Consider the following 23,515-nt stretch of genomic DNA (forward strand, 5'->3'; position numbering starts at 1 on the left):
TTGAAGCAGTATCAAAATATCTTCTTTTATCGCTTGCTGAAGTAGACTCACCATCAATTTCTCATCTCTATATTTCTTTTTATCTTCAGTACTCATTTCTCTAATTGTTAACTCCTTATTATTCCTTGTGGGCCTTTCATATGGCTCTTCAGTGTGTTCCCAAGCATCCAAATGATATGCCTCAACCCAGTTTCCAAACCGTTCAGACCATGCATTGTAATCATCAATATCCATGAGCTTAGGTGGTTTTTGAGACGTCCCAGTTTCATTTTCAAGCAAGGCACTCTGAGTTATGTTCATTGGACTAGCAAAGGCATTGTAAAATTCGTTATCCATTGTTCAAATTGTCAAACAGTTCACAAATTCCAAGTTTAGGCAAAATTAGGGTTTGGAGCGAAATCCCAAGTGCTGTTTGAGCGAAATCAACAATTGATCTTATGAGCAAAATCACCAATGGAACTTGGAGCGAAATCAGATTGGTACTAAGAGCGAAATCAAACTTGTACCCTTGGAGCGAAATTAACACGTAAATTGTCCACAGGAGCGAAATCACATTTAATGGTGCACAACAGCGAAATTAGACTATATTCCTCGATCGAAATCACTTAAATGTGCTTTTGAAGCGAAATCTGCTTGTACTTTGGAGCGAAATCTCGTTTTTTGAGCGGAATCAAAGAATGATTTCGAGCGAAATCACTTATGACGTCATCATTTTCACGAGTCACAACAAGCGAAACCTCAAAAAAAACTAAGATTTAAGTCGATTTTAATTGTGAAAGTTAAGGGTTTATTAATACATGATTACGAGTGCTGTGTGTGAAATTGAGCCGATTTTACCGAGAAAAATTTTCAAAAATGAGAAAGAAGGTGTAGAAAATCAGAATATGCAGCTAAAATGGCAAGAACTCTTCCTCCTGAGCTCTGATACCACTTGTAGGATCGTTCTCGGCCCTGAATGAGTCGATCAGAAGAATTCCTATCCAAAACAAGAGGCGGAAACTAATGTCTTGGTGCAATTTCAGCCGGATTCATTTTAAACTGTTGTTGTATTGATCTCGGTAATGATTACAAGCTCTGACAACACTTCGGCAGCACTACGTGGCTAACCGGAAGACAACACCTAAAACTATTGCTCATGATTTCGCTCCTACAACCCCTATATATAGTCTCACTGATTTCGCTCCTACATACATGAACCTATGAGCGAAATCAGGTAGTTACCATATAAGCGAAATCAGCATTAAAATGACATTCGGGCGAAATCAGGAATAGAGGGTTTCGCTCCAAATGACCACATGTCATTTGGGGCGAAATCATCTTCAATTACAAGTTCTTGAATTTCGTGCCCTGTTCTATCCTAAACATCGCAAGACTCGATACAAGACGTAGTCGACAGACGGATGCACCAACAGTACTATTAGAATGTATGTTGGAATGTTATGTAGTCGAACCATATGAACGGGTCGTACTAATAGAATGTATGTTGGAATGCTATGTAGTCGAACCGTATGAACGGGTCATACTAATAGAATGTATGTTGGAATGTTATGTAGTCGAACCGTATGAACGGGTCGTACTAATAGAATGTATGTTGGAATGTCATGTAGTCAAACCGTATGAATGTAGATTTTAAAAAAGGGGTGTTAGATTCTTTCGTTGATGGATGTTTTTAATGTGATGTAAATGTTACAACTTTTATTTCTTTTGGAAACTTGTCGTAGATTTTAGTTTGAATGATGGTTGTAAAAAAAACATGGAAACGCTAACAGTACGAATGGGTCATGCCCAAATTTTGTTAAATTAGTGTGTTAATATTATTATATTCAAATATGGAATAAGGGTGTTTTAAGTTGGTATCAGAGCGAAGGTTTGAGGGATTCAAGTAGCGTTTGGTCGACTGGAACTCAAACCGGAGGCTCTCGCGAAACGTGTGTGTTCGTTCCAAGAAACCGGACAAGAAAGGAGGTACGCAAATGTTTTAATTTTCCGTAGTTATCTTAGTTAGTGGAATTTTAGTAGTCGGGGAACCGGGGTACTGGTAATATGTTTAATGTTTGATAAGAAGCGAATCGGAGTAAACTTTGCCGGTCGGGTGTTTGAAACGGGTCAAGGAGGCTAAATAATGCAAAACATCAGCGTTAGAATATTAGGGAGGGCGTCGCCGACGCGGCAAGTGGCCATCGCCAACGTCGCTTGGATAAGCTGGGAGCCCCGACACCGTATTTCGTTGTCGACGCAGCTTCTTGGCCGACGCAGGTTTCTGCGTTGCGTCGCCAACGCGACCTCTGACGTCAGGATTTCAGTTTTTGTTTCATGCGTATTTAAACTTCATGAAACTTTTCCTCAGACCCCATAAAGGTCCCAAAATGCATTGTTGGGTTATTTAAACCCTTCAAACTAAATTAATTAAGGATGACATGATTGAAAGATAAAGTATGATAAAAAATTAGAAAGAATCGATATGTCGAAATAGTCATAAATGAACTTAGAAAGTATAGAACGCAAATGCACGATAGAACGACTAGTATGGTATGGTTTTAAGGATGTGGAAGAAGGTATCAAATAGGAAGTGAATGATCATATAATGAAATTGATGAGGAGGGTAATCTTGTGGAACTAAATTTAAATATATTATGTAGATTACGGATGAAGTAGATATTTTGAAAGATATATACGATCAAACTTAGAAAGTATGAAAGTATTTGAATGATAAGTATGAATGAAATTAGGAAGTCATGAACATGAAAACATGAAAGAATTGCAAGTAATGTATGGTTCTAAAGATGAAACACTTGTCAAATCGGAAGTAAACATATGTAGAATGTGAACTAGGAGGAAAGGTAATTATGTGGAAATAGATTCCAGTATGCTTTTGTAATCAACGGACGAAAGTGATGCTAGCGCACACGAAGGAGGTCGACAAGAAGGAATAAATAGAATGATGGCAGAGTAAGTGAGAAAGGCTATTCCAAACTAAATCATGTAATGTTGGATTACTTAAATGATAAGCATAAGCAATTAGAGAGTCAAGAATGTGAAAGTACGATTGAAAATCGAGGTAGTATGGATTGGAGGATGCGAGGCTTGACCAGACAGAAAGTAATAGTCAGTAGAGTGTAAATTATAAAAGAAGATATTTATGTGGAAACACTATATAAAAAAAAATATAGAATGTTGAGTAGAAGCACAACGTATGAAATAAAATGTAGAATGTAGTATTGGAACATGATGTTTGAAGTTGAATATAGAAGGGTTGTTACGAAAAGTACTAAATGAAATGAGATGGGGAAAGATATGAAGGAAAGAAGAAATGAAAGAATGAACTATTTGAATCTGTCATTGGGTGCGGATCAACAGATATGGATGAAAAGTATGAAAGAAAATGTTTGAACCCGTAAGCGAGTACGGACCAGGCATACCCAAATAGAACGTCCGAATAAACAGTCAGAACGGAAAGATTGTATCTGGATGGATAAAGCTTTAAGAATGGATTATAAACAAATGACAAATGTGGCATCATGAGAAGGTGTAAGTATGTGTATCTATAGAAAGAATGGTGCACTGAATATGTTACGTGTTAGGCATGTAGTGATCGACTCAAGAGAATCTGGATGAAAAAAAAGAAGAATATAATTTGAATGTTTAAATGACATGTATGAACTTCAAGAACGTAGGATGTTGGCCCAACATGTAAGTGCAATTACATGTTGGACATATTAGTAATTGATTTAAAAGAAATGGGATGGCTGACGGGTTGAGACCCTAACTGATAGCTTAGTTTTAACAAAGGAAAAACAATTTTTGCGAAGAATGGGAAGAACAATATTTTCATAAGTATGTATAGAAATAACAAGGAAGACAAATGTGTGAAATAGTCCATATTGTGGGGATGGGAGGTGCAATGACTAAAAGTCATGAGTTGATTAATGAAATTGAGTTTGTAACTTGTTATGGAAGTAAAACATTAAATTTATTAAAGTAAGCTAGATAACTAGACATTGCATGCGATAGGAAATTGTGAATGTTTGGAAACATGGATTACGTGCAATTGAGTGCAATACAAGTAAGGTGTCGAATGAATTAACGAGCAATTAATAGGAATGGAAGTACCAAGTGTATGTGGCATGTGTATATATATATATATATATATATATATATATATATATATATATATATATATATATATATATATATATATATATATATATGTGCATATGTTGGTAGACAGAATTTTATGTCACAAGGAAAGTGATTAATAAGGATGATTTTAATAATAGAGTAATTGAATAGTAGGCTAATGATGAGCGTTATCGTTACTAATGTTATGGTGAAGGAACAAGTATGGTTAGCAACCTAGAAAGCAGAAGTAAGTGATTGATTATGCTGGAAAGGAAATTATAAACTTCATGTTAATACAAGAACTTAGAGGCGAATGAACCAATCTTAACTTCTTGTCTATTGCAAAGGATAGATATTGGATGTCTTAAGGACTTGTAGTAGAAAGGAGTGTAAGGAAACTAGTATGAAAACAAGGTAAATGCTTAGTATGTCAAATTTAAGTACTTAGAAAGAATTGTATGGAAAACTGAAAGATAAATGTTGAATGAAGTTCGAATAAAAAAATTCGAATGCGTAAATATTAGAAAGGTGTAATGTTACATAAAGGATGATTGAGTGGAATGTCAATATAAGGGATACTTGAATGGAATGTGGCATAAAGAATGTTCGTCACAAGTCTTGTGAAGAATGTAAGATGAGATCATGCTAGGGTATGAAATTTTGGATTTAGTAAGTAAACGAATCCTACCCCTAGATGTGTTTCCTAACATATGTGAGGACCAATTAGAAGGTAAACCTCTCGAGAAATATTCGCAAATCAGAAGTTGAATACGTAAGGTTTTGGTCTGTTTTATAGGGCAACCATATGAGGTAGAGTTGTTAACAAGTTATTGAATGAACTGATGTACTCAGTTTTATGTAATTAGTATGAGTAATGGAACAGCATGTGTAATAACGCTTATAACCTCGTACGTAACGAAACGTTAGAAGGTATATACATAAAAGTTATCCACTTTAGTACAATGTTGGTACTTGTTTTTGTATCGCAATATCAGAAGGATTGTCGTATGTACGATTGTTATAGAATATGGTGACATGTATAGTTGCGTATAACACCTTGAGTGTGTTACGAGATACATGAATGTGATATATCGATATAAGATTATGTTGATTATGTGGTTAAGTCCCTATGTTGGCTCTTGTAAGCGAAGGATAAATGGTAGGAGGTTGAAGCAAGATAGTATATATATGCGAGAATGTATAAATGTATGTATTGAATTGCGGCTAACCATACAGATATGATAAACTATCAATGAAAGAAATATTGGTCCCGGGTAGAGATTATGCGTAGGTACTGCAAGAGAAGTATGAAAGAAATTACCAAGCAAGTGACGTGAAAGAATTTTTTTTTACTTGATATTGGCCCAAGAAGGGTGGGGTGTATGTAGAAGCTAAATAGTTAGAAATTATTAAATTATGATTGACTTATGATGTTTTATGAATGAATAGGAAGGAGTAAGCATGGATATTGTAATAATAGTTTCCCTAAGTGGATGTTGGAGGTATGCTGGTATGCATAGTTTGACAGATATTGTGATAGGATCGTATTGAATCACCAAGTGTATTAGATATGTTGTAAAGTAGTAGTGACGAACTCGTCATTATAAGCGATCAGATGAAAACCAGTTGATGAAATTCGAGGTATGTATTTACGAAAGTATACAAGTTGACTTGTCAGAATGTATGAAACAGGTTTCGAGGACGAAACCTTATTTAAGAGGGGGAGACTTGTAACACCCCGATATTTATTTACTTATTTTAAGTACTAATTTATGGGTGTAAAATGTTAGGAAGAAAATGTAATGGATAAAATTAAAATTAACTAAGTTATTTGGATGGACTAGTTAAAAAGAAATGGGAAGTTTGAGATAAAAATGAACACACACTAAACTAGAAGGGTTAAAGATGGATTGTTATATGTAAAATATTGATTTTCTTATTTTTAGCTTGATATTACTTCCTTATTATTCTCCTTTGTTTTAGCCTTAATTATGGCTTTTTCCTTTCTGTTCGATGTATGTTCCCTATATAGGGAGGTTTTCTCTTTTGTTTTGAGATATAACAAAATACACAGAATGAAAGTTTGATATCTTGAAATTATCATGGTATCAGAGCGGTGATCCGATTGCTCCGTTTTGAATCATGACCGGCAATGATAATTCTACGACGAAGGACAACGGTGGCAACATCGTTGATTACAATTCGCCGTAGTATGTTCATCCTTCCGACACACCCAGACAGATGCAAGTAAATGAGCCCCTGTCCGACAAAAACTATGCGGATTGGGTGCAGGAGATGGAAAATTTTTTATTTGCCAAGAATAAAATCGGTTTCATCAATGGTTCGATTAAGAAACCGGAAAAAACGTCAACAGACTACACGCCATGGATGAGGGTTGATGCTATGATTAAAGGGTGGCTTACCACCGCCATGGAGAAAGAGATAAGAGGAAGCGTCATGTATGCTCACACCGCTGCAGAGATATGGAAAGATCTTCAAGAAAGGTTTGGGAAGGAAAGTGCACCACGAGCATATGAATTGAAGAACAAGATAGCCGCTACCCACCAAGATGGAAGTACTGTTTCGGCATACTATACGAGGCTTCGGTCTCTATGGGATGAGATCCAATCCGTTTTCCCCATGCCACGATGTACTTGTAATGGGTGCCCGTGCGAAGTTGGGAAACGCTTGGTTGAGCACCAAGAAAAGGAAAGATTATACGAGTTCCTCATGGGGCTAGATAATGAATTTGCCGTCATTAAAACACAGATCTTAGCCAACAAACCAACGCCAGGGCTCGGGACAGCCTATCATCTTGTCGCTGAAGATGAACGACAAAAACACATCACCGAGGACAAGCGTCCGGCTGTTGAAGCTGCCGCCTTTAAAGCTTTTGTTTCGCAAAATCGGGACAGTCCAAACTCAAGTCATCAGAAGGCTAAAGGCTATTCTAAACCGACAAAACAAGAGGAGGTACAACATTGCACACATTGTGATCGAGACGGTCATAGTAGGGAGGGTTGTTTTAAACGCATTGGGTACCCGGACTGGTGGCCGGGTAAAGCGAAAGGAGATAAGTCAAGGCCGAAAGTTTCTTGCGTTGAAGGAAGCTCAAGTCCCATTCCCGGATTCACTACTGAACAGTACAATGCCTTCCTAAAGCAATTCAAAGAAAAGGCCGACATAGGTGATGAAGGAAACAAACGCGTTGCAAACATGACAGGTAGATTTAATGACGATGACGATTGGGTTGTTGATTCGGGTGCTATCGAACATACAACCTACATGAGTGAGATCCTTGATAATAAAAGAAAAGATAAACACGAGATGCCAGTGATTATCCCAAACGGCGATACCATCCCGGTTGAAGGAAAGGGCGATTACACCTTGCCGGGGGGTACCAAGATTGAGGGGATACTACATGTGCCCAAATTCACTTGCAATTTGCTATTTGTTAGCCGTTTAACTAAGAACCTTCAATGCTCAGTAACCTTTTTTCCTGACTTTTGTGTTATGCAGGGTCTCCGTTCGAGGAACTTGATTGGTGCGGGTAAGTGCAAGGGAGGTCTATACCGAATGGGGATGTTTGGAGAAGAAAGGAAAGCTATGGCAGTTACGGTTGAAAGATGGCATAAGAGGTTGGGTCACACATCTCAAGAAAAGCTTGCTAAAGTTGATTTTTTGAAAGGTGCTTCTTTTAATCTTAGGAATAATGTTTGTGATTCATGTTCTAAGGCTAAACACACAAGGTCTCCTTTTTCTTTAAGTGAAATAAAGACAAAAGAATGTTTTGAACTTTTACACTGTGATGTGTGGGGTAAATATCGTGTTCCTTCGTTTTCAGGCGCAAATTATTTTCTAACCATTGTTGATGACTATAGTAGAAATACTTGGGTTTTTCTCATCAAGTATAAAAGTGATGCTAGCACGTGTTTGATGAACTTTTGTAAAATGGTTGAAACTCAGTTTAGCAAATTGGTTAAAAGAATAAGATGCGACAATGGTGGAGAGTTCACATCTAATCTCATGTTGAACTTCTACACCAACCAAGGTATTTTATTAGAAACAACTTGTCCTCACACTTCCCAACAAAATGGAGTTGTCGAGCGCAAGCATAGACATCTTCTTGACACGGCACGAGCCTTGCGTTTTGAGGCAAAATTACCAAAGAAATTTTGGGGGGAGTGTGTTCTTACAGCCGCATACATTATTAATCGATTGCCCTCCAAGATCATTAATGATAAGACCCCATATGAGATATTGCACAACCAAAAACCTGAATACGATCACATGAGGGTTTTTGGTTGTCTCACATATTTTTGGAGCATCGATACCAAAGGGGACAAGTTCGAAGAAAGGGGGAAACCGGGCATTTTTCTAGGGTATCCACAAGGAGTTAAAGGTTACAAAATTTTTGATATTGAGGATAAGAAGATGATAGTGTCTCGCGATGTAAAGTTTCATGAAAATACTTTTGTTTTTCCTGATGAAAAACAACTCGAAAATGAAGATGACACTTTTACTCCTTTAATGACCCAAAATGTTGGAGCCGAAAGTCATGAGGCTGCCTCCATTGATAATTCTTTTGCTGGGCCTGAACTTGGTCCAGAATACAACCCAGAAAATATTGAGGGCCCAAGTGAAATTTTGGAAAATAGCCACAGTGGGTTTGAATCTGGCCCAAGCGAGGTACATACTCAACACAACGGGCTTGAAACTAGCCCATTAGAAACACGCACCGAGCGACCAAAAAGAGACAGAGCACCTCCCAAACACCAAAACGATTTTGTTGTGGATCTCCCCCCTTCGGTCGACCACGCACACACCGCTCCAACTCAAGATGCCTCAACGGTACATCCCTCTACACATTATGTTTCCTATAAAAATTTTTCTCCTACTCACAAATCCTTTTTAGCGGCCATCACTACAAATGTTGAGCCGAAAAATTTTAAACAAGCCATGCAGGATCCTAATTGGGTTGAAGCCATGCAACGAGATATTCAAGCCCTTGAAAAGAACAACACATGGTCTATCGAGTCCTTGCCAGAAGGAAAACGGGCCATTGACTCTAAATGGGTCTACAAGATCAAGTATAAACCGAATGGCGAAATTGAAAGATATAAGGCGAGACTGGTGGCAAGAGGTTTCACTCAAATCGAAGGCGAAGATTTTCATGACACTTTTTCCCCCCGTTGCAAAATTAGTCACCGTTCGGACCTTACTAGCCGTGGCCGCAAAAAGGGATTGGTTCATACATTAACTCGACGTTAATAACGCTTTTCTTCATGGGGATCTTGATGAAGAAGTTTATATGAAAATTCCTCACGGGTTTTCTAAAGAAAACGAGAACCGGGTATGTCGGCTGCGCAAATCTCTTTATGGCCTCAAACAAGCCTCTCGAAATTGGTATCAAAAGTTCACAAGTGCCCTCCTTGCTCTCGGTTTCTCCACGTCCACGGCTGATCATTCCTTGTTTTTATACAACAACAAGGACATCTTCGTAGCTATTCTTATTTATGTGGACGATGTCATCATGGTTGGCAACAATCTCGCTAAGATTCAAGAGATCAAAACGTGCTTACATGATCAATTTAGCATCAAAGACCTTGGTCCTCTCAAGTACTTCTTGGGAATTGAGGTGGCTAGAACTTCTCGAGGCCTCGTTTTGAGTCAACGGAAATACACTCTTGATATTCTAGAAGACAGTGGTATGGAGGGGTGTCGTCCAAGTTCTTTTCCTATTGAACAAAATCTAAAACTTGGCATTGAAGAAAACGATCCCACTGTTGATGCTGGTTGCTATCGTCGTCTTATTGGGCGATTGCTTTATCTTCAAGCTACCCGTCCTGACATAGCATTCTCGGTTAACACTCTTAGCCAATTTGTGTCCGATCCCCGTCAAAGTCATATGGATGCAGTTTCTCGTATTCTTCGATACCTGAAATCCACTCCGGGTCAAGGAATTCTTCTACCAAAGGGAGAGGGTGAGACTTTGATTGCATATTCTGACTCCGATTGGCTTGGTTGTCCTCTCACTAGGCGTTCACGGACTGGTTATATTGCTCTTCTTGGAGGTGGTCCCATTTCTTGGAAAACCAAGAAACAATCAGTTGTCTCTAGATCCTCCGCTGAGGCCGAATATCGAGCTATGGCTTCTACTGTTAGTGAGCTCATTTGGCTTCGATGGCTTTTACACGAGCTTGGCATTTCCCAGACAGGTCCTACCACACTGTTTTTGGACAATCAAGCTGCTCGTAATATCGCAAATAATCCCGTTTTTCATGAGCGTACAAAACATGTCGAGATGGACTGTTATTTTGTTCGAGAACGTATTGAATCTAAAGAAATATGCACAATGCCAATTGAGTCAAGGCTTTAACTTGCTGATCTCCTAACAAAAGGTCTCGGTGCCGCTCATCTTCGGTTCTTGCTTGACAAGCTTGGAGTCGTTGATCTACACGCTCTAGCTTGAGGGGGAATATTGATTTTCTTATTTTTAGCTTGATATTACTTCCTTATTATTCTCCTTTGTTTTAGCCTTAATTATGGCTTTTTCCTTTCTGTTCGATGTACGTTCCCTATATAGGGAGGTTTTCTCTTTTGTTTTGAGATATAACAAAATACACAGAATGAAAGTTTGATATCTTGAAATTATCATAAAATAATAACTTAAAAACTGAAAAGAAAAAGAATAGGGATGGTGATGGTGGTCGACGACCAGGAGGCAAAAAAAAAGGGCAAAACCCTTGTTCATCTAATTAGAGCTTAAATTCTGCATACTCGAAGGATTTAGGGCTGTTTCCTTGTTGCATGATACATAATCTTCATCCTCAAAACAAGTTCTAAGCAAGGTAAGCCTTAATTTTGGGTTTTGATGAAAACCCATATAGTGGTTAGAATGAATTGGTGTAAATGATTGAAATAAGAATGAATAGGTGATGAAATCACTATGTTGAAGTTGAAATTATATGTGTTTTTGATTGTCTTGATGAATTGGGGTAAAACCCATTTGAATGAACATGATGATATGATGATGGAACTTGAAATTGTCAAGAATTTAGTTTAGGTTAATGTATAGTATGATAAATGGTAGATTTTGGTAGTTAATCATGATGTAGATGCAATGGTAAAGTGATTTTGTTGGTTATAATGGTTCTTGATATGAATTGGGAAAAAGTATGCTTTAATTGCTTGTACCCATGGCTGGAAATCTTGTACGCACGCCATGTGTTCGATGAAATGTCTAAATAGTGATGAAATAGTTATGCATACATAATGCCTTGCAAGAATGTGTAGTATATGAAATGGATGAATAAGAATGATATAAATTAAGGATGATCATTTAAGAATGTTGGTTTGGAATTGTAGGATGGAAAGAAGGCGGCTCGAGTCAACCGGGACGCAAACAAGACAAGACAAAGGTAAGTTTAATACTTACTCCACTAGTAGGAAATATAGATATTAAAGTTTGATTGTCCATTGATGTTGTTTTGTGATATTGATGGTATGTTGGTATGATCATTCCGTATGAACGAACGGGTCGTACTAATAGAATGTATGTTGAAATGCTATGTAGTCGAACCGTATGAACGGGTCGTACTAATAGAATGTATGTTGGAATGTTATGTAGTCGAACCGTATGAACGGGTCGTACTAATAGAATGTACGTTGGAATGCTATGTAATCGAACCGTATGAACGGGTCGTACTAATAGAATGTATGTTAGAATGTTATGTAGTCGAACCGTATGAACGGGTCATACTAATAGAATGTATGTTGGAATGTCATGTAGTCAAACGTATGAACGGGTCGTACTAATAGAATGTATGTTGGAATGTCATGTAGTCGAACCGTATAAACGGGTCGTACTAATAGAATGTATGTTGGAATGTCATGTAGTCGAACCGTGTGAACGGGTCGTAGTAATAGAATGTATGTTGGAATGCTATGTAGTCGAACCGTATGAATGGGTCGTACTAATAGAATGTATGTTGGAATGTCATGTAGTCGAACCGTGTGAACGAGTCGAATTAATGGAGAATGTTAGAGAGTTAGACGGGTCTTGGATCAAATCTTAGTGTGTGAACTTGGTTTGATCATAAAGACCCGTTAGATGGAAAAGTATGAATGATTGAAAAAAAAAGATGATAATTGATGAAATAAAAGGATGATTATGTTTAGATTATTGTTGTGTATACATTAGTTGACTTGTTAAAAATGTTGTAGGTAAATAGTCTCATGGAGCAGTCTTGGACCGGATGAACGAACACACACACCGCGCCATTTATATGCTTCTGCTCATCGAGTTCAAAAAGGGGTGTTCGATTCTTTCGTTGATGGATGTTTTTAATATGATGTAAATGTTACAACTTTTATCTCTTTTGGAAACTTGTCGTAGATTTTAGTTTGAATGATGGTTGTAAAAAAAACAGGGAAACGCTAACAGTACGAATGGGTCATGCCCAAATTTTGTTAAATTAGTGTGTTAATATTATTATAGGTAGAGGATCCTGTAAAAAGTGCTCAAAGTGTGAGAAGTGTATTATAACACTATATATAATACTATATAACACCATATAAACACCGTATAACATTATGTAACACCATATAATACCATATAACACTATGTAACACTATATATCATTATATAACAAATATAACACTACAGGTTGTCTGATAGCATGTCTATGATAGATGTATAGTGTTATATTTGTTATATAATGATATATAGTGTTACATAGTGTTATATGGTATTATATGGTGTTACATATTGTTATACGGTGTTTATATGGTGTTATATAGTATTATATATAGTGTTATAATATACTTCTCACACTTTGAGCACTTTTTACACTATCCTCACCCATTATTATATATGGAATAAGGGCGTTTCAATTGAGCAAACTTGGTTACATTTCTATGACATCTTCCCATAGTAATTTGTAGGGAATAGTTGTGTTAAGTTTAGTTATTAATTCAAAATTTAAACGTGTCATAATATATTTTATGTTATAACATTTATTGATTGAATATATTATGCTAAATTTAAAATCTAAAAGAAAACGAGCATTGGATTTTTATAGTTTAAAACATAACTGTTACATATGCATTTGCATGCAATAAGGTCTGCACTCGTCGTGGTATGGATACATCACAAACATCAAATAAATTAGTCCAAGTGTTATGTAGTACGTGAACCATATGAAAACGCATGTTTTGACGTATCCGATATAAATCAGTGTAACCTATACAAGCATTTAAATCGAATTTATATGGTATAAAAGAAACGAAATCGAAACCGGGTTGGTCCCTTTAGTGGGGTTCTACCTAGCTACACCACCAACCTTATCTTTGCATCGAGACTTAGTGGCGTCAAAACGCACAGTAACACATCCGTCAAAACGTAGGCCAACTGAAAATATACTTAAAAATAAGCATGAAAACGTATTATATTTGACCCGGTTCGTTTCCGGGAAAAGTCCGTGTCAAAACATGAATTTATACCGACACGTACATATAAAAATGAGCATGTGAGAAAATGAAGATTTTTTTTGTTTACGTCAAAACGTAAACCGGTTAAAAAACGTATATAAAAATAAGCATGAAAACGTATTATGTTAGATCTGCCTCATTTCCTTAAAACTTTAAGTCGAAACGTGAATTTATACTGACACATAGATATAAATATAAAAATGAGCATGTGAGAAAACAAAGTTTTTTTATTTACGTCAAAACGTACATAAAATTAAGCATTAAAATGTATTATGTTAGACCTGACTTATTTCCGGAACACTTTAGGTGGAAGCATGAATTTATACCTTTTACGCCCAACGCCGAAATGTGAATTTACACCATGTACCTCGAAACGTGAATTTATACCGACACGTCCATAAAAATACGCACGTGAGGAACTAGTTTTTCTTAAGTTAAAGAACGAAAATAAGGTGCCCGCGCGTTGCAGCGAGACATTTAAAGGCACATTTGCGTTCGTTAAGCGCGCTAGCACGGTGATATTAATTTGTTTAAGCACACGAAAGAAACGTATAAATATATGGTATGATTAAATAAAATATATTAAGTTGTGACGAATCAGCTACCCGTTTTGAATTTATAGTAACATGTAAACGTGATATAGATTAAAAACACAAAGGAAAAAAAGAAGAAAAATTTAAAACCAAAGCGGTAAAACTTAAAAACTTAGGGGCGCGTGGGGGGACCCTCGCGGGTAAGCCCTGCTGGTTCGATCTCGTGCTAGAACGCTGCCACCACTCCCACGTGTTGGTTGCGAGGTCAAAGATACCGTTCAATGGCTCTTTTGACCGTTGTGTCTTTATAAATAAAATCAAACTTAAAATCTATAAATATTAATCTTCTAATCCCATTCTAAATCACACCCATTCTCATATTCATTACCAATTCAAACCTAACCATTTAAGTCTAACTCACCTAGATGGGTGCAGAAGGCATGGACATGCAGCCCGTGCTCAGCTCGTTATTATTTATTTTTTACTAGGTTAGTTATCAGTGTATTACACGGGTTAAAGAAAATAAATTATATAACGTATAAATCTATAAATAATCAAAACATAAATGAAATTAAATATTACATTAAATAAGAAAAAAATAAAATACAATTATAGTTACAATTACATTTAGAAACCCGTATATTAAATGGTTTGAACAATGAAAGCGATATAATTAATAAATCTCAAATCTGGTTATGTGATACATCAGGAAATATGACAAAGAAAGAAAACATAACTAGACATTGGAGAGTTAACCTGTTTACAATGTGTGTATAAGAAAAGATATTTCAAGGTTATTTATAATGACCATATGTAGTGGTCATCTATGTGACCTGGTCTTTTTTACCATGTGGCGTCCACATCATCAAGGCCTGAAAATTGGATAAAATGGTGTGATGGTGAGACATGTGAAATTAATAGGTTTTTATTCAGATTGGTGATGAAACACTAGTTAACACTTAGGCTAACCAGCTGGGTCCTCTCGTGATTATGGGTTCAATCTCTTTCTCCACTCGCCGACTACTGGGATCCTGCAAAACAGAACACCGGTGACTCGCCACAAGGAGGAGAATAGGGGGTTCTCTTTGTGACCACCCTCCAGCGTGAGAATAACTACTGTTCTGAGGAATAGTGTGTGTTGTAGGTTGAGAAAGAGAGCAGAATGTTAAACCTGAAGGAGGAGTGTCCTATTTAAAGCCGAAGGATGAAGGTGGAAGGAGAGGCCTTGCCAGCTGCTACCGGGTGCCAGCTGTCCGACCAAGAGGAATATCCTCTTGGTCTCCTCTGTTGTAATCAGAGTAGTGGATGACGTGGCGCGTCGTTATTTGTCCAGATAGGAGAATTGTATCAGCAGTTGTCGGTCTGTTCTAGAATCGTGTTGCAGGTGCGGGTGGCATCCTATCATTGGTGATAGGTTTTGTCCTTTTTGTCTGGAGGAGCATCTTTGGTGTCACCTGAGATTTCTTCCAGCTTCTAGAAGCTTCTGGATAGGCTTTGCTGATGTAGGCGCCATGTTGGATAAAAATGGTGTAGTCCCTGCCATGTGTGCATGGACTTGGGACCATACCTCTTCAAGTCCCCTCAGTCCAGTGTGCCTTCTAGTTGAGTTTTTCATCTAGGAGGGATTCTGGACTCATAAGGGTTGTAGTTTTGTTGATTTGTTTCTTTTGAGTTTTGCATCTTATCGCGTGTGTGCAAAGTTGACCTAAAACAGCGCGAGGCGCGTCGTAATGGCATGCAGATTTTGAGCCAAAATAGCATGTGGCGCAAGGTGAGTAGTTTTGAGCCGGAACGGCGCATGGCGCATGGAGGTTGAGCTGCATAATTGAGCTAAAATTGCGCAGGGCGCATGAAGGTGGCTTGCAAAAATTGACCCAAAATTGCGCATGGCGCATGAAGATGGCTTGCAAAATTGAGCCAAAATATTGCATAGCGGGTGAAGATGGTTTGCAAATTTGAGCCAAAATAGCGCATGGTGCATGAAGATAGCTTGCGAATTTGAGCCAAAATAGCGCATGGCGCATGAAGATTTACTTGGAGATTTCTTCTAAGGGAAGTTTTGGATTTTCATCTTTGTGGAGATTGTGACGTCTGATGTGACTAACGTTCCGTCTGAGGTGGCCGTCTTGTCAGAGGTGTTGCACAGTTACTTTTCCAAGGTGTCAGGCACGTTTTTCGTCGTTGTCAGGCGCGTGACGCCACGCGTCCTAATGAGGCAGCGTTTCTTCTTCTCTCTCCTGACATGTCGACACCTGACTGGATGCCTTTCTGCCTTCCTGACAATCCACTACCCATCGCATTAAATGCGATGGGTATAAATACCAGGCGGTTTCCAACAGATCACCACTTCTATCTCCACTTTCGAATTTCAAATTCCATTTTCTCTCTAGATCTTCTTCCTAGTTCTTCCTTCATTTCCATTTTTTCCTTCAAACATGTCTACTGGTACGAAGTCTGCTGCTACCAGAAAGAGGAAATACAAACCAAAAAATCATCCGGGTCCGAATCAAGCGGAGATCAACTAGAAAAAAGTGGAACTAACCAACTTGGTTCAGAATTTTGGCTTCTCTTCCGATTGGGGAGTCCAGTTCCCAACACCCAATTCTACTGCACTGGACGCTCCTCCGGGGTATGTGACGTTATATGCTGAGTTCTTTCGAGAAGGGAACTTCCGTCTACCGATGTCGAAGTTCATCGGAGAGGTGTTGACGAGTTATGGTTTGCATATTTCACAGATAAATGCCTTGGGGTTACCTCGACTCACTCACTTTGAGTTTATTTGCCGAGCTAATCGTGTTGAACCGACGTTTGAAAAGTTCAACGTCTTTTATTTTGTCACTTATACTGGTGGCTTCTACTCTTTCAACTCCCGTACTAGTAGAGTCAAACCCTGTAGCCGGGATCCTCCCAAGAGTCTCCACGATTGGAAGCAAAAATTCTTCTACATTCGTCGTGGTGTCATCCCGATTGACATGCACTGCTGATCTGAGAGTGAGGGTGTCCCATGGGTGAATGTTTCAATCTCCTACACTGAACAAGATTGGTATACTACATTAACCCGGAAGGTTACTCTGATTGTTCAACTGGAAGAGAGGGCCCTGGTAGCGGCTGGGATGAGCATGTTGTGGGCCCCTCAGAACCCTAGGGGTTTTCCAGTCTACGGATACAAAGGAAAATGTATTACTTTTTAATTAACTGCTTTGTTATTTGCTTTTCCTTTTTTGTGTTTTCACATTCCTTTGTGTCTTGCAGTAGGGTATAGTTTAATGAACGTTTTTGATCCCAAAGCTGGTGGTGCCATGGTTGTGGCTGCTTTACCTGAGGGCAGACCGCTGTGGGTTGATCAAATAAGGGATAAATTTATGCACCCTTTAAGTGAAAGCATGGCGACCTATGCTAATGCTGTTTTAGGTGATGACGGTGAAGATGAAACTGGCGTTGATCTTGCTCATACTCGAGAGGAGCCTATACTCCTTTCGAGTGAGGAGTCTGCTGGCTCGTATCAGGATCTAACTCACCGTTCCACGCGTGCAGGTCCACAATGAGGAGCTGCTCATGAACCTGCTGTTAAGGGCGTTATTACTCCTGTTGTGGATCTACGGGCTGGTGTTGCTGAACAAATGGAAACAAGGAAGAAGAGAAAGGAGGAGAGGACTGAGGGAAAAACGGCTGAAGAGCCAGTTGCTAAAACACCTCGTAAGCGTCCTTCTAAATCTTTTGCCTTGGACTACGTTTTCGTTTCTGACACCTTATCTGGTTTTGACGCAGGGGTCAAACGAGCGTCTCGTGACCCGGATGATGATGCTACCTTGATGGAGATGATGAAGAAGAGAAAAATGCTTAAAGATAAAATACGAGAGCTTGATGCGCAAGCTGCTGCTGCGTTATCTGAGAAAAAATCAAAATTCATGAAGGAATCAACTACCGCACCCTCAGAGTCAGAGATTGACTTAGGTGTGTTTAGTAAGAAAACTGCCAATCATTTGGAAAGAATATTCAAGTCTTCTTCTGCACCATGAGGTACGATCTTTTCAATTGTATGTATTTTGAGTCTTGTCCAACTTCTTTTGACTGTTTATGCTTTGTTGTAGCATCTTCCAAGTCTGCCCGTTCTGGGCCCAAGATCGACATTTCGAAAATTACTCCACCTGCATCTCCTCCTTCCAAGCCTCTAGATTTATCTCCTCCTCGCCCTGACCCGAAGGGGAAATGTAAAGAGGATGACGTTGAGGTTGACATGTAACACCTCGTAAAATCACGTCCAATGATGTATTGACACGTGTAATAAACCCTAATAAAGTCCAGTATTGAAATTTAGGGACTAATTTTTTGAAAAATCGAAAACTTTGATTATGAAAGGACTGGAAGTGTTAACATACCTAAAATAAGTTTCTAAATAACCTCTCACGATATTTATGTTCACAAATGAGCCACTGGGCGATCGAGTGTAGCCATTTGCGTAATTAATTGAAAGTTGCGCAATAAAGGGTTAAAAGCGTCAACATGTTAATTCTTACCTCTGAGTGACCTTTTAACAAACCAGGAGCTTCATGATATTTGATTATACTCTCAGGAATGCCAAATAATGGCCGTCTAAGGTTTTTATGCCTATAAGTAAAGTTACACGCAACTTTGTAAGTTAGAGGGACTAAAAGTGTCAATATGTTTAATTATACCTCTGAATGACCTTTTAGCAAACCCGGAGCATTGTGATGTTTAAAAATAATTTCAAGAATGTCTAATATGGATTAGATGAGGCTTCAATGCTATTAAATGGTGAGAAGCGCAAGTTTGCGCAATAGAGGGACCTAAAGCGTCAACTTTTGAATATACGCCTTTCGGTGAACATTTAAGCGAACGTGAGTGTAGTAATATTTAAATATATGCTTGGGAATGACCAATATGGCCCATGGAAGGCTTGGATATCATTAAATGACATTTAACACTACTTTGCGCAATTAAAGGACTATTTGCGTCAAACTGCAAAAGTAGGTCTATCCGTATGATAACGGACCTTCCGGGATATGTCCATGAGTTAAACATACCCTATTTATTCTTTATATAGCTTAGATATATGCTTTGAGGTGCTTGGTGCGCAAAAATAAACTTTTACGTCACGTAGGGACTAAAAGTGTCAAAAAGCGCACAAGTTTGCATTTTCGCGCATATCTTGCATTCTGAACATCCCCGGACACCCAAAAATTTATGTAAGCACTAAAATATTTTATTTTAGTGTTTGGCTTGATAAAATTCCATTCTTCGCGTAATTTGGATCGTTTTTAGCGTCCGCCCGTGTATCGTCGTAATTAGCCGAACAACGGGACCGTACGACCAAACGAACCGACATCCGGCATATTTTTGAGCATGTTTCATGTTCCCTATGCTTAGGCATCATTGTAGAGCCTTAAAAATGGTTTAACGGGCCTTAGATGTGTCGGAAATGGCATTTGGAAGTGCATGGGCCAAAATTGTCAACAAATGGAAGTATATGTATACTGTACTGGTCCATACGGACCGTATATACTGACTCTTACGGTCCGTATAACCTGCCCAGCTCCAGAAAATCCGAAAACCAGCTTTGGTTTTGCTCTTTGTCTCACATACTTGATTCTATGCGCTGAATTTGGAACACCCTTGGTTTTCTAAATCAATGGGCATACTTGTAGGGCTGAGATCGAATCCCGTTTACCGAGGAACGATCCTAACGGCTCTCAAAATCCTATAAATACCCTCCTTTGATTTGGGTTTCACTTGCACTATTCCTTCCTTTCTGATTTCTCTGAATTCCTTGAGGGTCTTGAGCTCCTTGAAAACCTCTTTCAGTCTATTGGACTCTTATAAGTATTCTTTCGTGCTTAGTTTAAATCGTTTAGCGTTTATAGCCAAAAAGTCAAGCGTTTTGATAAACGCTTTGACTTTTAAACGGTTAAGTTATTGTTCGCAACGAACATGGCTACGTGACCGTAATTAGATAGGTGTTTAGCCCTCAAAAGGGCACCTCCTAATTACCACATTTACTTAGTTGAATTGTCGGGTCAAATAAAAGTCAAACGGGTTAGTTTTAAATAAAATACATAACAATTAATATAAAAGTCATAAAATCAGTTTTCTCACTTTAATAACTAGGTAAGTATTAGTTGAACATGCTTAAGCATGATTCAACCCGACAATTCTAAGTATAGGCTCGGTTCGGAACCGAAAGTCGCAAAAGTTGACTTTTGCTTTGACTTTCAGTTCTGACCCGATTTAGCTTAGTTTAGATATGCCTTAGGATTCCTTTAGGACCATATTATAGGTTAGTGTAACTCTCTAAAGTTATACAACTTGGTTCCATAGAAATCCTAGTTCATGCATGTTTCCGTTAAATGCCTAAATGTTGACCGTTATGCCTTTTGACCCTAAAACGAGAATTTTGAAAATGTGAGAGGACAATAATCTTTATTACTGATTTATAAACATTTCCCTAAAATTTGACATCAGTTTGAGGTCTGGATTAGGAGTTATGCTTATTAGCGTAAAATGAAAAGCTTTTATAAATTAAACGGCATAATTAGCATATATCTTATCTAAACCCAATTTTTGATACCAAACTTTTTGCCCACTGATATAAAATAATATTTTGGGATTTTTAAGGATTTTTATTTATTTTTAGGCTGAGCATAACATAGGGTTCTAAGCTTGATTCGGTAATTACCGGTTTTGCCCTTTTGGCTTATAAATTGAGTTTTACAAAACATTTTAACCCTGAACCTTTTGCTACTGATTTTATATCATAAATAAGATATTTTGAACTTTATCAACTGAACAAAAACTCAGATTTCCTATTTAAACCTGAAAATCGCTTAAAACCGACTTTTACGCGTTTTAAGCGCATAGTATGAGTTAAAACTATTTTTGGCATATGAAACTTAATACCTACTGATATTTTGAGTAAATTTTTATACTTTAACAGTAAGCAAAAGTTTTAAACTCAGATTTCCAAATTTAACCTTTAAACCTTATGTGAAATTACCAAAATGCCCCTTCGGTGCATAGTTTGGTTATAAATGATAAAATTCACATATGTGTAATAAACTACTGTTATAACTTACTAAATTAAGTATTTTTACTGATTATATCAGACCTGAAACTCAGATTTATATCAAACCTCTTTTATAACCTTAAAATGACAGAAATACCCTTACGGGGCATAAATTGGTCTTAAAACTCGTTTTGGGCATAATGGAAGGTATCCTACTGATATCACAACATATTTAAGGCATATTGACTTAGGAAACCTGTTCATGACTCTTTTGATTACCCGTTACGCACTTTTCGCATTCGGATCTTAACTAGTTTGCATCAATTAGCCGAAACGGTTCAAACCTTATCATTTTTATCTCAAAATCCAGAATGTGTTTAGTCTACCCTTATTACACAAGTATACAAGCTTGTCGGGTCTAAACCACATTCTAATCCGGTCTTCGCATAATCATGCGTATTGGACCGTATCCTCCTTTAAAAACTAACCGGTCTAAGCTTAGGCTTAATTAAAGACCCGTTAGGAATCTAATAGGTTATTAAAAACCTTCCTTCCAGATTTAGGAGCCCAGTAAAAGCTATCTATACTTGCTTGGTGGTATACGGCTGGGATAAATTGTATAAATTTGCTCAGGTAAATACTTTTAACTTATTTTCCCTATACGGGATTGGGGTACGATATATAAAATACCGCTTGGTCGGGCATTGAATCTTTAATCAATTGAAGGTTAAATCATTGAAATGACCCGTTAAAATTGTTTTGTTTGCTTAAAGCCTTTGGGGGGTTAATGACCATATCACGGATATCATTGGCATCATTTCACGAAATGGACACGACCTAAGCATGCGGGTGTAGGCGTACACCTGTTAGTGGATAAATAAATATTAAGGTATAACCGCCGGTTTTTGGTTTAACCTCTGCGGGACTATACCATGTGGTGTGTCTATTGATCTTTAACCCGGTGTCAACACGGGCTACTGAACGCATAAGAAACATGTAAATCTTATACAAGTATTATATTCAAATAATTATCCCAAGTTATAAAAAGTTTTGTGCCGTTTGCACTCAAATCAATTTTCTAAAACATTTTCAAAATGAGTCAGTTAAATTGTATTTACCAGTGAAAACTGACGTATTTTCCGAAAAAGACTAAGTGCAGGTACTACGCGTAATAGGCTGGTCTCTCCTAGCATCAAATAGAAGTCTCGCAAGCTTAGATGCCTGAAGTCTGTTGAACAAAGTTTTCTCTTTATTTTGATCCGCCTGTGGATCCTTTACATTCCGTATTTATAATACTTGATATTACTCTTTATATCGGATTGTAATATATTTATCTTTTGCTTCCGCTGTGCATTTAAATTGTGTTGTTTGACTATGACGATATCAACTACGTTACGATACTCCGCACCGGGCCCACTGGTAATACGTGGAAACATCTGGGTGTGACAGGTTGGTATCAGAGCCAACATTGAGTGAATTAAACACTAGCCTTTTGTGTTTAATCTCAATGACACGGTAGCACATTCCTTGACATTCTGAGTCTAGACTTAACATAGGAATACTCTCATCTCTATCCGGAGAATTTTTGCCTTCAATTCTATATATTCTAATATGTCGCCAAGCAAAGAAGCCGTAATGGAAATTCTCCCCATTTGAAGCCTAGGGAAGGCCGAGCTTCGTACTGCGACTAGGATTAACGTGAAACCAAGGAGAAAGCATTCAGAAATAAAATGAAGAAGAAACTCCTCTTGCTGAAGATTGTTACCTTAGTAGTCCTTATAAGTACATATTTATCTTTCAGTCCCTTCGTGGACAACATCATTTCTTTCAAGTCCCGCTTAGGGCAATTCTGTACCTCCTTTAAAAAGTCATTGGGATGTTTTATCTAAATTTCATTTATATCTTTGTATATAAATATAATATATGAAATAAATCAAAATAACATTCCTTTTGTAAGATCTACCATTATAATAAAATGGCAAAAATCTAAAAAGGACGAGACCTAGCTCAGGTGTCATTTTAAGACAGGGCCAAGATGGTAGTTCCTCAATTAGATTTAGATCCTTGTTAACATCTCAATTTAGGATTGTTCTGCGTTTAGATATTAAAAAGAATCTTAAAGGTAAAACCTAGCCTAAATGTCAGTACAGACATGGCCAAGATGGTACAACCTATCAGGGGATTCAAATCCTTGTTAACATCTGTAATATGTTAACATTCCTGGCAGACGTGGTTCGATAAAATTGCATAAATCATCCTTATACTGGATTCTCCCAAAATCCTTTCTTATTTTATGATTTAAGCATCCATTAGGGATGCTATGCTTAAGGGCCATATCCATTGTCATATA

The 23,515-nt window shown here is 37.8% G+C and overlaps 1 long non-coding RNA gene across 1 annotated transcript; it reads left to right on the plus strand.

The window, feature by feature from the left end:
- Nucleotides 1-10,893: 10,893 nt before the first annotated feature.
- On the plus strand, nt 10,894-12,553 carry LOC110864177. Its single transcript, XR_002549700.2, has 3 exons — nt 10,894-10,970; nt 11,488-11,540; nt 12,346-12,553. It is a non-coding gene; the product is annotated as an uncharacterized LOC110864177 (long non-coding RNA).
- The last annotated feature ends 10,962 nt before the right edge of the window (nt 12,554-23,515 follow it).

The sequence above is a fragment of the Helianthus annuus genome, chromosome 15 (assembly GCF_002127325.2).
Source record: "Helianthus annuus cultivar XRQ/B chromosome 15, HanXRQr2.0-SUNRISE, whole genome shotgun sequence".
Classification (NCBI taxonomy): Eukaryota; Viridiplantae; Streptophyta; class Magnoliopsida; order Asterales; family Asteraceae; genus Helianthus; species Helianthus annuus.